A 12,500-nucleotide genomic window follows, 5' to 3' on the forward strand; every position below is an offset into this window, starting at 1 on the left:
TTTCGCCCCGGCTGACGCAGTTTTCGCGCCGCCCCGGCTGACGCGGTTTCGTGCCGCCCCGGCAGACGCGGTTTTTTGCGCCGCCCCGGCTGACGCGGTTTTTGCCGCCCCGGCTGACGCAGTTCGGACTTAGCACTTTTTGGCTGAGCCTGGCTGGTGGCCCACTCACTCGATCGCCATGTCTGTTAGCCACAGTTTTCCCGGTGGTGCCGCACCCGGGCTCGCCCCGGCTGACGCAGTTTTCGCGCCGCCCCGGCTGACGCGGTTTCGTGCCGCCCCGGCAGACGCGGTTTTCGCGCCGCCCCGGCTGACGCGGTTTTTGCCGCCCCGGCTGACGCAGTTCGGACTTAGCACTTTTCGGCTGTGCCTGGCTGGCGGCCCACTCACTCGATCGCCATGTCTGTTTGCCACAGTTTTCCCGGTGGTGCCGCACCCGGGCTCGCCCCGGCTGACGCAGTTTTCGCGCCGCCCCGGCTGACGCGGTTTCGTGCCGCCCCGGCAGACGCGGTTTTCGCGCCGCCCCGGCTGACGCGGTTTCGTGCCGCCCCGGCAGACGCGGTTTTTTGCCGCCCCAGCTGACGCAGTTCGGACTTAGCACTTTTTGGCTGAGCCTTGCTGGCGGCCCACTCACTCGATCGCCATGTCTGTTTGCCACAGTTTTCCCGGTGGTGCCGCACCCGGGCTCGCCCCGGCAGACGCGTTTTTTTTTTTCTTTCGCCCCGGCTGACGCAGTTTTCGCGCCGCCCCGGCAGACGCGGTTTTCGCGCCGCCCCGGCAGACGCGGTTTTTTGCGCCGCCCCGGCTGACGCGGTTTTTTGCCGCCCCGGCTGACGCAGTTCGGACTTGGCACTTTTTGGCTGAGCCTGGCTGGCGGCCCACTCACTCGATCGCCATGTCTGTTTGCCACAGTTTTCCCGGTGGTGCCGCACCCGGGCTCGCCCCGGCTGACGCAGTTTTCGCGCCGCCCCGGCTGACGCGGTTTCGTGCCGCCCCGGCAGACGCGGTTTTTTGCGCCGCCCCGGCTGACGCGGTTTTTTGCCGCCCCGGCTGACGCAGTTCGGACTTGGCACTTTTCGGCTGTGCCTGGCTGGCGGCCCACTCACTCGATCGCCATGTCTGTTTGCCACAGTTTTCCCGGTGGTGCCGCACCCGGGCTCGCCCCGGCAGACGCGTTTTTTTTTTTTCTTTCGCCCCGGCTGACGCAGTTTTCGCGCCGCCCCGGCTGACGCGGTTTCGTGCCGCCCCGGCAGACGCGGTTTTTTGCGCCGCCCCGGCTGACGCGGTTTTTGCCGCCCCGGCTGACGCAGTTCGGACTTAGCACTTTTTGGCTGAGCCTGGCTGGTGGCCCACTCACTCGATCGCCATGTCTGTTAGCCACAGTTTTCCCGGTGGTGCCGCACCCGGGCTCGCCCCGGCTGACGCAGTTTTCGCGCCGCCCCGGCTGACGCGGTTTCGTGCCGCCCCGGCAGACGCGGTTTTCGCGCCGCCCCGGCTGACGCGGTTTTTGCCGCCCCGGCTGACGCAGTTCGGACTTAGCACTTTTCGGCTGTGCCTGGCTGGCGGCCCACTCACTCGATCGCCATGTCTGTTTGCCACAGTTTTCCCGGTGGTGCCGCACCCGGGCTCGCCCCGGCTGACGCAGTTTTCGCGCCGCCCCGGCTGACGCGGTTTCGTGCCGCCCCGGCAGACGCGGTTTTCGCGCCGCCCCGGCTGACGCGGTTTCGTGCCGCCCCGGCAGACGCGGTTTTTTGCCGCCCCGGCTGACGCAGTTCGGACTTGGCACTTTTTGGCTGAGCCTTGCTGGCGGCCCACTCACTCGATCGCCATGTCTGTTTGCCACAGTTTTCCCGGTGGTGCCGCACCCGGGCTCGCCCCGGCAGACGCGTTTTTTTTTTCTTTCGCCCCGGCTGACGCAGTTTTCGCGCCGCCCCGGCAGACGCGGTTTTCGCGCCGCCCCGGCAGACGCGGTTTTTTGCGCCGCCCCGGCTGACGCAGTTCGGACTTGGCACTTTTTGGCTGAGCCTGGCTGGCGGCCCACTCACTCGATCGCCATGTCTGTTTGCCACAGTTTTCCCGGTGGTGCCGCACCCGGGCTCGCCCCGGCTGACGCAGTTTTCGCGCCGCCCCGGCTGACGCGGTTTCGTGCCGCCCCGGCAGACGCGGTTTTTTGCGCCGCCCCGGCTGACGCGGTTTTTTGCCGCCCCGGCTGACGCAGTTCGGACTTGGCACTTTTCGGCTGTGCCTGGCTGGCGGCCCACTCACTCGATCGCCATGTCTGTTTGCCACAGTTTTCCCGGTGGTGCCGCACCCGGGCTCGCCCCGGCAGACGCGTTTTTTTTTTTTTCTTTCGCCCCGGCTGACGCAGTTTTCGCGCCGCCCCGGCTGACGCGGTTTCGTGCCGCCCCGGCAGACGCGGTTTTTTGCGCCGCCCCGGCTGACGCGGTTTTTGCCGCCCCGGCTGACGCAGTTCGGACTTAGCACTTTTTGGCTGAGCCTGGCTGGTGGCCCACTCACTCGATCGCCATGTCTGTTAGCCACAGTTTTCCCGGTGGTGCCGCACCCGGGCTCGCCCCGGCTGACGCAGTTTTCGCGCCGCCCCGGCTGACGCGGTTTCGTGCCGCCCCGGCAGACGCGGTTTTCGCGCCGCCCCGGCTGACGCGGTTTTTGCCGCCCCGGCTGACGCAGTTCGGACTTAGCACTTTTCGGCTGTGCCTGGCTGGCGGCCCACTCACTCGATCGCCATGTCTGTTTGCCACAGTTTTCCCGGTGGTGCCGCACCCGGGCTCGCCCCGGCTGACGCAGTTTTCGCGCCGCCCCGGCTGACGCGGTTTCGTGCCGCCCCGGCAGACGCGGTTTTCGCGCCGCCCCGGCTGACGCGGTTTCGTGCCGCCCCGGCAGACGCGGTTTTTTGCCGCCCCAGCTGACGCAGTTCGGACTTAGCACTTTTTGGCTGAGCCTTGCTGGCGGCCCACTCACTCGATCGCCATGTCTGTTTGCCACAGTTTTCCCGGTGGTGCCGCACCTGGGCTCGCCCCGGCAGACGCGTTTTTTTTTTTCTTTCGCCCCGGCTGACGCAGTTTTCGCGCCGCCCCGGCAGACGCGGTTTTCGCGCCGCCCCGGCAGACGCGGTTTTTTGCGCCGCCCCGGCTGACGCGGTTTTTTGCCGCCCCGGCTGACGCAGTTCGGACTTGGCACTTTTTGGCTGAGCCTGGCTGGCGGCCCACTCACTCGATCGCCATGTCTGTTTGCCACAGTTTTCCCGGTGGTGCCGCACCCGGGCTCGCCCCGGCTGACGCAGTTTTCGCGCCGCCCCGGCTGACGCGGTTTCGTGCCGCCCCGGCAGACGCGGTTTTTTGCGCCGCCCCGGCTGACGCGGTTTTTTGCCGCCCCGGCTGACACGGTTCGGACTTTGCACTTTTCGGCTGTGCCTGGCTGGCGGCCCACTCACTCGATCGCCATGTCTGTTTGCCACAGTTTTCCCGGTGGTGCCGCACCCGGGCTCGCCCCGGCAGACGCGTTTTTTTTTTTTTCTTTCGCCCCGGCTGACGCAGTTTTCGCGCCGCCCCGGCTGACGCGGTTTCGTGCCGCCCCGGCAGACGCGGTTTTTTGCGCCGCCCCGGCTGACGTGGTTTTTGCCGCCCCGGCTGACGCAGTTCGGACTTTGCACTTTTTGGCTGAGCCTGGCTGGCGGCCCACTCACTCGATCGCCATGTCTGTTTGCCACAGTTTTCCCGGTGGTGCCGCACCCGGGCTCGCCCCGGCAGACGCGTTTTTTTTTTTTCCTTCGCCCCGGCAGACGTGGTTCCCCCCCCCCCCTCCGTCTTTCTTTTTGTTTTTTTTTTCGCCGCGGCTGAAGTGGATTTTTCGGTGCCTCGACGCCCCGGTAGTCGCGGTTTTTCCGTTTCCGCACGGCCCCGGCTGACGCTGCTCGGTCACAGTCGCCTTTTGTGGTGATTGCAGACTTCTTGAGCGCGGGTGTTTTTTTTTTTGTTGTTGTTGTTGTTTTATTACGCATTCGCTCCAGCAGACGCTGTTTAGACTTTTTGTTTCCTCTTTTATCCTGCGACGAGGTGACGAGGTTTATTCGGTGCCCCGCCGCCCCGGCTGAAGTGATTTTTCCTGTCCCGTGCCGCCCCGGCTGACGCGGTTGGGACTTCGCGTTTGTTCGGCCGCCACGGGTTTTGGCGCACTCGCTCGGTTGCTTGTTGTTGCCACTTGTTGCGAACCCAGGTTTCTTGAGCGAGCGCGGGCGTTTTTTCTTCCTTTCTTTCTTTGTTCTATGTGTTAGCGAATCGGCCTTTAATATCACACGAGGACTCACAACCAACAATTTTCAGTTTGAAGTGTAAAAAATCTGCAGGTGTTGACGTAACTGACTTGCCCCGTACCCTTGAGTACATCCATGAAGTTCTCGTAGTACTACTAAATCGCATTATTCCAAGTGGAGAAATTCCCATAAACTTGCAAACCTCTACACGAAAATCGGTGCGCGTGATAAAGTTGAAAATTATCGTCCGATATCAAATGTGCCTTCTATAACACAAATTCTAGGAAAAAAAAAAAAAAAACACTTGTTCGCCGTTTTCTGCGCCGTGACTGGCAGCACTCCGGCGAAGCGAAACGGGGTCGATTCGAGCACGATATCGGCGTCTTTCGACGTGCTCGCCGGCGACCGTCGCACGAGTACGTCGCACGAGCGCGTCTGCCGGGGCGCCGTTTGCGAAGCCGACGCAAAAGTGGGAACCGCCGCTCGGATGATCGCCGCTTTCGGCAGAGTGAGTGTTGGCACTCCGGGGAAGCGAAACAGCGTGAATGCGCCCACGAAATCGGCGTATTTTGAAGTGCCCGCCGGCGACCGTCGCACGAGTACGGTAAACCGCGTCAGCCGGGGCGTAGTTCGGGACGCCGACGAAAAAGTGGGAAGCGCAACTCGGATCTTCGCCGTTTTTGCAGGAGTGAGTGGCGGCCCTCCTGCGAGACCAAGAAGCATCGATTCGTGCACGAATTCGGCGCCTTTCGACGTGATCGCCGGCGACCGTCGCTCGAGTAGGGCAAACCGCGTCTGCCGGGGCGGGCTTCGGGACGCCGATGCGAAAGTGGGAAACGCTGCTCGGATGTTCGCCGTTTTTGGCCGAGTGAGTGCTGGCACACGGGCGAAGCCAAACGGGGCCGATTACGGCACGATATCGGCGTCTTTCGACGTGCCCGCCGGCGACCGTCGCACGAGTACGGTAAACCGCGTCAGCCCGGGCGGAGTTCGGGACGCCGATGCGAAAGTGGAGAACGCCGCTCGGATCTTCGCCGTTTTTGGAGGAGTGAGTGGCGGCACTCCGGAGAAGCCAAGGAGCGCCAATTAGCGCACGATATCGGCGTCTTTCGACGCGCTCGCCGGCGACCGTCGCACGAGTAGGGCAAACCGCGTCTGCCGGGGCGGGGTTTACGACGCCGACGCAAAAGTGGGAACCGCCGCTCGGATGTTGGCCGTTTTTGGCAGAGTGAGTGCTGGCACTCCGGCGACGCGAAAGAGCGCGAATGCGCCCACGAAAGTGGCGTATTTGGACGTGCGTGACGGCGACCGCTGCAGGAGTACGAAAAACCACGTCAGCCGGGGCGAGCGACACACGGCGGTCTGGGTGCTTATCGCTGCTATTATAGGGGCACCCCGGCAGACGCAGAAAAAAAAAAAAAATTTTCGACCTTCTTTTTTGCTGGTCGAGCTCGGGTAACCCAGGTCGCAATGGGAGCCGCGCACGAAAGCGGCGTCGCGAGACGCGTTCGCGGTCGCTAGTCGCACGAGCTCGGCAACCGCGTCAGCCGGCGCGGAGTTCGGGATGCCGACGGCTAAGTGGGTACCGCTGCTCGGATGTTCGCCGTTTTTGGCCGAGTGAGTGCTGGCACTCCGGTGAAGCCAAGGAGCGCCAATTCGTGCACGATATCGGCGTCTTTCGACGTGCCCGCCGGCCACCGCCGCACGAGTACGGCAAACCGCGTCTGCCGGGGCGGGGTTCGCGACGCGTACGCAATAGTGGGAACCGTCGCTCGGATGTTCGTCGTCTTTGGCCGAGCGAGTGCTGGCACTCCGGCGAAGCGAAACGGGGCCGATTCGGGCACGATATCGGCGTATTTCGACGTGCTCGCCGGCGACCGTCGCACGAGTACGGCAAAGCGCGTCTGCCGGGGCGAGGTTTGCGACGCCGACGAAAAAGTGGGAAGCGCCGCTCGGATCTTCGCCGTTTTTGCAGGAGTGAGTGGCGGCCCTCCTGCGAGACCAAGAAGCATCGACTCGCGCACGATATCGGTGTCTTTCGACGTGCCCGCCGGCCACCGCCGCACGAGTACGGCAAACCGCGTATGCCGGGGCGGGGTTGGCGACGCCGACGCAAAAGTGGGAACCGCCACTAGGATGTTCGCCGTTTTTGGCAGAGTGAGTGCTGGCACTCCGGCGAAGCGAAAGAGCGCGAATGCGCCCACGAAAGTGGCGTGTTTGGACGTGCTTGACGACGACCACCGCAGGAAAACGAAAAACCACGTCAGCCGGGGCGAGCGACCCATGGCGGTCTGGGTGCTTATCGCTGCTATTATAGGGGCACCCCGGCAGACGCAAAAAAAAAAAAAAATTTTTTTCGACATTCTTTTTTGCTCGTCGACCTCGGGTGACCCAGGTCGCAGTGGGAGCCGCGCACGAAAGCGGCGTCGCGAGACGGCTTCGCGGTCGCTAGTCGCACGAGCTCGGCAACCGCGTCTGCCGGGGCGGAGTTCGGGACGCCGACGGCTAAGTGGGAACCGCCGCTCGGATGTTCGCCGTTTGTGGCCGAGTGAGTGCTGGCACTCCGGCGAAGCCAAACGGGGCCGATTCCGGCACGATATCGGCGTCTTTCTACGTGCTCGCCGGCGACCGTCGCACGAGTACGGCAAAGTGCGTCTGCCGGGGCGGGGTTTGCGACGCGTACGCAATAGTGAGAACCGTCGCTCGGATGTTCGTCGTCTTTCGCCGAGCCAGTGCTGGCAATCCGGCGAAGCCGAACGGAGCCGATTCGGGCACGATATCGGCGTCTTTCCACGTGCTCGCCGGCGACCGTCGCACGAGTACGGTAAACCGCGTCAGCCGGGGCGGAGTTCGGGACGCCGATGCGAAAGTGGGAAGCGCCGCTCGGATCTTCGCCGTTTTTGGAGGAGTCAGTGGCGGCACTCCGGTGAAGCCAAGGTGCGCCGATTCGCGCACGATATCGGCGTCTTTCGACGTGCCCGCCGGCCACCGTCGCACGAGTACGGCAAACCTCGTCTGCCGGGGCGGGGTTTGCGACGCCGACGCAAAAGTGGGAACCGCCGCTCGGATGTTCGCCGTTTTTGGCAGAGTGAGTGCTGGCACTCCGGCGAAGCGAAAGAGCGCGAATGCGCCCACGAAAGTGGCGTGTTTGGACGTGCTTGACGACGACCACCGCAGGAAAACGAAAAACCACGTCAGCCGGGGCGAGCGACCCATGGCGGTCTGGGTGCTTATCGCTGCTATTATAGGGGCACCCCGGCAGACGCAAAAAAAAAAAAAATTTTTTTCGACATTCTTTTTTGCTCGTCGACCTCGGGTGACCCAGGTCGCAGTGGGAGCCGCGCACGAAAGCGGCGTCGCGAGACGGCTTCGCGGTCGCTAGTCGCACGAGCTCGGCAACCGCGTCTGCCGGGGCGGAGTTCGGGACGCCGACGGCTAAGTGGGAACCGCCGCTCGGATGTTCGCCGTTTGTGGCCGAGTGAGTGCTGGCACTCCGGCGAAGCCAAACGGGGCCGATTCCGGCACGATATCGGCGTCTTTCTACGTGCTCGCCGGCGACCGTCGCACGAGTACGGCAAAGTGCGTCTGCCGGGGCGGGGTTTGCGACGCGTACGCAATAGTGAGAACCGTCGCTCGGATGTTCGTCGTCTTTCGCCGAGCCAGTGCTGGCACTCCGGCGAAGCCGAACGGAGCCGATTCGGGCACGATATCGGCGTCTTTCCACGTGCTCGCCGGCGACCGTCGCACGAGTACGGTAAACCGCGTCAGCCGGGGCGGAGTTCGGGACGCCGATGCGAAAGTGGGAAGCGCCGCTCGGATCTTCGCCGTTTTTGGAGGAGTCAGTGGCGGCACTCCGGTGAAGCCAAGGTGCGCCAATTCGCGCACGATATCGGCGTCTTTCGACGTGCCCGCCGGCCACCGTCGCACGAGTACGGCAAACCTCGTCTGCCGGGGCGGGGTTTGCGACGCCGACGCAAAAGTGGGAACCGCCGCTCGGATGTTCGCCGTTTTTGGCAGAGTGAGTGCTGGCACTCCGGCGAAGCGAAAGAGCGTGAATGCGCCCACGAAAGTAGCGTATTTGGACGTGCTTGACGGCGACCGCCGCAGGAGTACGAAAAACCACGTCAGCCGGGGCGAGCGACCCACGGCGGTCTGGGTGCTTATCGCTGCTATTATAGGGGCACCCCGGCAGACGCAGAAAGAAAAAAAAAATGGGGACATGGCGTGCGTCACCGTGCGGCTTCGCAGCGTTGCCGAAGTCGCCGAGCCCTTCGACTGAGCCGAACGGCGGACAGGGAACGTTGGTCGGCCGTTCTAACCTGTCGGTGCCACGCCGAGACGTCGTTAAGGAAAACCGCGTCGTGGGCCTCTACGACGCCGTCGAGTCGTTGTACGTTTGGTGTCCAGCGTGTCGGCGGCGAGTAGCGGACACGTCGTTCACGACTTCGGTCTTTCGCAGTCGACGCGAACTTGCGGAGAGTCGTGGTGCCTCACGTTTTCGGCAGAAACCGCGGCGGAATTTTCCCGTGCGTGCGCGCACGACCTCGGTGCTGTGCCGTCAGCGTAGTGTTGCACAAACTCGTGGCCTACCCAAGGTGCGGTACGTTTGCGGCCGTATCCTCGGTGGGAATTTCGTGAGTAGGGTCGCAAATTCTACGACCTCGGCGGGTTTGAGAGCGACGTAGACTTGTGGCACGCTCAACATGCCACACGTTTCGGGGCACACCCGCGGTGAAATTTTCTCGAGTACGCTCGTATTAGGGCCCAAGGAGGTCTGGGTACTTATCGCTGCTATTATGTGGGGGTTCTCGTGAGCGGCGTACGCGAAAGCGACCGGGTGTCTGATATGCGGCGGGCTTCGGCCTCGTCAAGCGTGTCCTCGGGTCTGCTCCAGGGGAATCCACGGCAGTCGTCTGCAGCCTCATCCGCTTGATGCGTTAGGGGCTGGTTGTCGGACGGTGCCGTTTTACCACGATATCGAGGTGTGTTCCGTGTCGTCCTCGGGCGATTCAGATGCGAAAGCGCCGAAGACGCGGGCGTGACCCGTCGTCTGGCGGCTTTGCAGTCTCGGCTCCGTTGCTAGTTCCGGCCGGTCCACCGACAGTGCAGCGGGCTTGGGCAACCCGCACGGCGCGACCGAGTCGATGCAACGAAAAAGAGCGAGCATGAACGTGCTTCTTGCCGCACGGCTCCCACTCGTCTTTCGGGAAGGTTGTGCCGTAGCGAGCTCGAACGCCGTCATCTCGGAGTGCAAAATAAGCGTGTTGGGGCGCCTGAAGGTGGCCTCCGCCGCACACAGACTGCGTCCGGCCCGCCGAGGGCGAGGACGGACGCGCAGTCGAACGATTACCTGGTTGATCCTGCCAGTAATCATATGCTTGTCTCAAAGATTAAGCCATGCATGTCTAAGTACATGCCGAAATAAGGCGAAACCGCGAATGGCTCATTAAATCAGTTATGGTTCCTTAGATCGTTTCTTCCTACTTGGATAACTGTGGCAATTCTAGAGCTAATACATGCAGTGAGCCTGGAGCCCTTTGGGTAACGGGTGCTTTTATTAGACCAAGATCGATCGGGTTTCGGCCCGTATTGTGTGGTGACTCTGGATAACTTTGTGCTGATCGCATGGCCACGAGCCGGCGACGTTTCTTTCAAGTGTCTGCCTTATCAACTTTCGATGGTAGGTTACTTGCTTACCATGGTTGTTACGGGTAACGGAGAATCAGGGTTCGATTCCGGAGAGGGAGCCTGAGAAACGGCTACCACATCCAAGGAAGGCAGCAGGCGCGCAAATTACCCACTCCCGGCACGGGGAGGTAGTGACGAAAAATAACAATACGGGACTCTTTTGAGGCCCCGTAATTGAAATGAGTACACTCTAAATCCTTTAACGAGGATCAATTGGAGGGCAAGTCTGGTGCCAGCAGCCGCGGTAATTCCAGCTCCAATAGCGTATACTAAAGCTGCTGCGGTTAAAAAGCTCGTAGTTGGATCTCAGTTCCAGACGAGTAGTGCATCTACCCGATGCGACGGCTCGGACTGAACATCATGCCGGTTCTTTCTTGGTGCACTTCATTGTGTGCCTCGAGATGGCCGGTGCTTTTACTTTGAAAAAATTAGAGTGCTCAACGCAGGCGAGTCGCCTGAATAAACTTGCATGGAATAATAGAACAAGACCTCGTTTCTGTTCTGTTGGTTTTTGGAATACGAGGTAATGATTAAGAGGGACGGACGGGGGCATTCGTATTGCGGCGCTAGAGGTGAAATTCTTGGACCGTCGCAAGACGAACTACTGCGAAAGCATTTGCCAAGAATGTTTTCATTGATCAAGAACGAAAGTCAGAGGTTCGAAGGCGATCAGATACCGCCCTAGTTCTGACCATAAACGATGCCAACCAGCGATCCGCCTGAGTTACTCAAATGACTCGGCGGGCAGCTTCCGGGAAACCAAAGTATTTGGGTTCCGGGGGAAGTATGGTTGCAAAGCTGAAACTTAAAGGAATTGACGGAAGGGCACCACCAGGAGTGGAGCCTGCGGCTTAATTTGACTCAACACGGGAAAACTTACCCGGCCCGGACACTGGGAGGATTGACAGATTGAGAGCTCTTTCTTGATTCGGTGGATGGTGGTGCATGGCCGTTCTTAGTTGGTGGAGCGATTTGTCTGGTTAATTCCGATAACGAACGAGACTCTAGCCTATTAAATAGGTGCGGGGTTCCCAGCACCTTACAACCTTCTTAGAGGGACAAGCGGCTCCTAGCCGCACGAAACAGAGCAATAACAGGTCTGTGATGCCCTTAGATGTCCGGGGCCGCACGCGCGCTACACTGAAGGAAGCAGCGTGTCTTTATCCCTGTCTGAAAAGACTGGGTAACCCGTGGAACTTCTTTCGTGATTGGGATAGGGGCTTGCAATTGTTCCCCTTGAACGAGGAATTCCCAGTAAGCGCGAGTCATAAGCTCGCGTTGATTACGTCCCTGCCCTTTGTACACACCGCCCGTCGCTACTACCGATTGAATGATTTAGTGAGGTCTTCGGACCGATGTCCGGCGCGGCCTTTCGGTTGCGCCGGTCTGTTGGAAAGATGACCAAACTTGATCATTTAGAGGAAGTAAAAGTCGTAACAAGGTTTCCGTAGGTGAACCTGCGGAAGGATCATTAACGGATTGTGAAGGGTGAGCGCCTCAGCTGCGTCTGCGCCCGACACTTTCTGCCGCTGACCCCGTTTGGACGCGGGGTCGGCTTTTCCCCACGGGGCTGCCTGAATGTGGAGCGGCACCCCGTGACAAATTGTTGCGCCCAGCGGACGCCAACACCGCGACCTTGGACGGTCGGCCAGGTGGCGGACGCGGGTACAAACGGCGCAACGCACTCATAGGTCGGCTTTCGACCCGCCACTGCACCGTGGCTCGAAGCGCTCGAAATGCGCGACCCGACCGCTGCGGGACCGCCTAGTACTGTAAACAGGAGCGGCGGAGCGCGAACGGCGAGTCGTGGTTACGTCGGTAGAAGGCGAGGCTGCGCGTTCCCGAAACGCCAGCCGAGTGCCCTCCCGACCGTTCGAGCGTGCAAGAACGAGACCCGACAATCGCGCGGCGACTGCCAAGTACGAGAGGAACGGCACAAGCGTCGGCGGTCGGTCAAGGAACTGGCGATGTGACGGGTCCGCTGTGCACCAGTGCATACCGTCCCGCCGTCCGCGGCAAGCGCCTCCGCGTCCTCGGGTGACGGAGGCTGCCGGTCGGTTCTTGCAGGCGAGGGATCTCGCTGGCACCGGTTCGCGTTGACGCGCGGCCGGTCATGGCACGGCGATGCGACGGCCGAGGTGCGCAGTACTCGATGGAGGAACCGCACGCTCCGATGACCGTCCCGCCCTCCGCGGCGTATGCGTACCGACCGTAATGGTTGCAGCAGCGCCGGCCGGCTTTTGAATTCGCCACACGAAACACGGTGCGAGATCGCGGTTAGGGGAGCGTCGACGTTGCCAGGCGTTTTGCTTGCTGCCGAGGGAAAGGCGGCACGGCCACGTCGCGCTCGTCGCGATTAGCGGGTCTGCGCGCTTTGGGAAGGTGCCGCAACGACTTGCCGAAAGAGGAAGCACGGAAGAACGAGGGACTTGGACGTCCCGACAATTGAACGCACTTGCGGCCAGGCCCTTGCTGGCTTCGTTCTTCCGCCTCGAGTAGGCTCGTACGCGGCTCCGGCGCCGAAAGTGGTCCTTGGCACCGACTT

General features: G+C 61.8%; 1 non-coding gene across 1 annotated transcript; it reads left to right on the top strand.

The window, feature by feature from the left end:
* The first annotated feature begins 9,614 nt into the window (after positions 1-9,614).
* On the top strand, positions 9,615-11,429 carry LOC142793882 (small subunit ribosomal RNA). The gene has a single exon (XR_012891898.1). It is a non-coding gene; the product is annotated as a small subunit ribosomal RNA (ribosomal RNA).
* Positions 11,430-12,500: the final 1,071 nt, after the last annotated feature.

The sequence above is a fragment of the Rhipicephalus microplus genome, unplaced genomic scaffold (genome assembly GCF_043290135.1).
Source record: "Rhipicephalus microplus isolate Deutch F79 unplaced genomic scaffold, USDA_Rmic scaffold_343, whole genome shotgun sequence".
Lineage (NCBI taxonomy): Eukaryota > Metazoa > Arthropoda > Arachnida > Ixodida > Ixodidae > Rhipicephalus > Rhipicephalus microplus.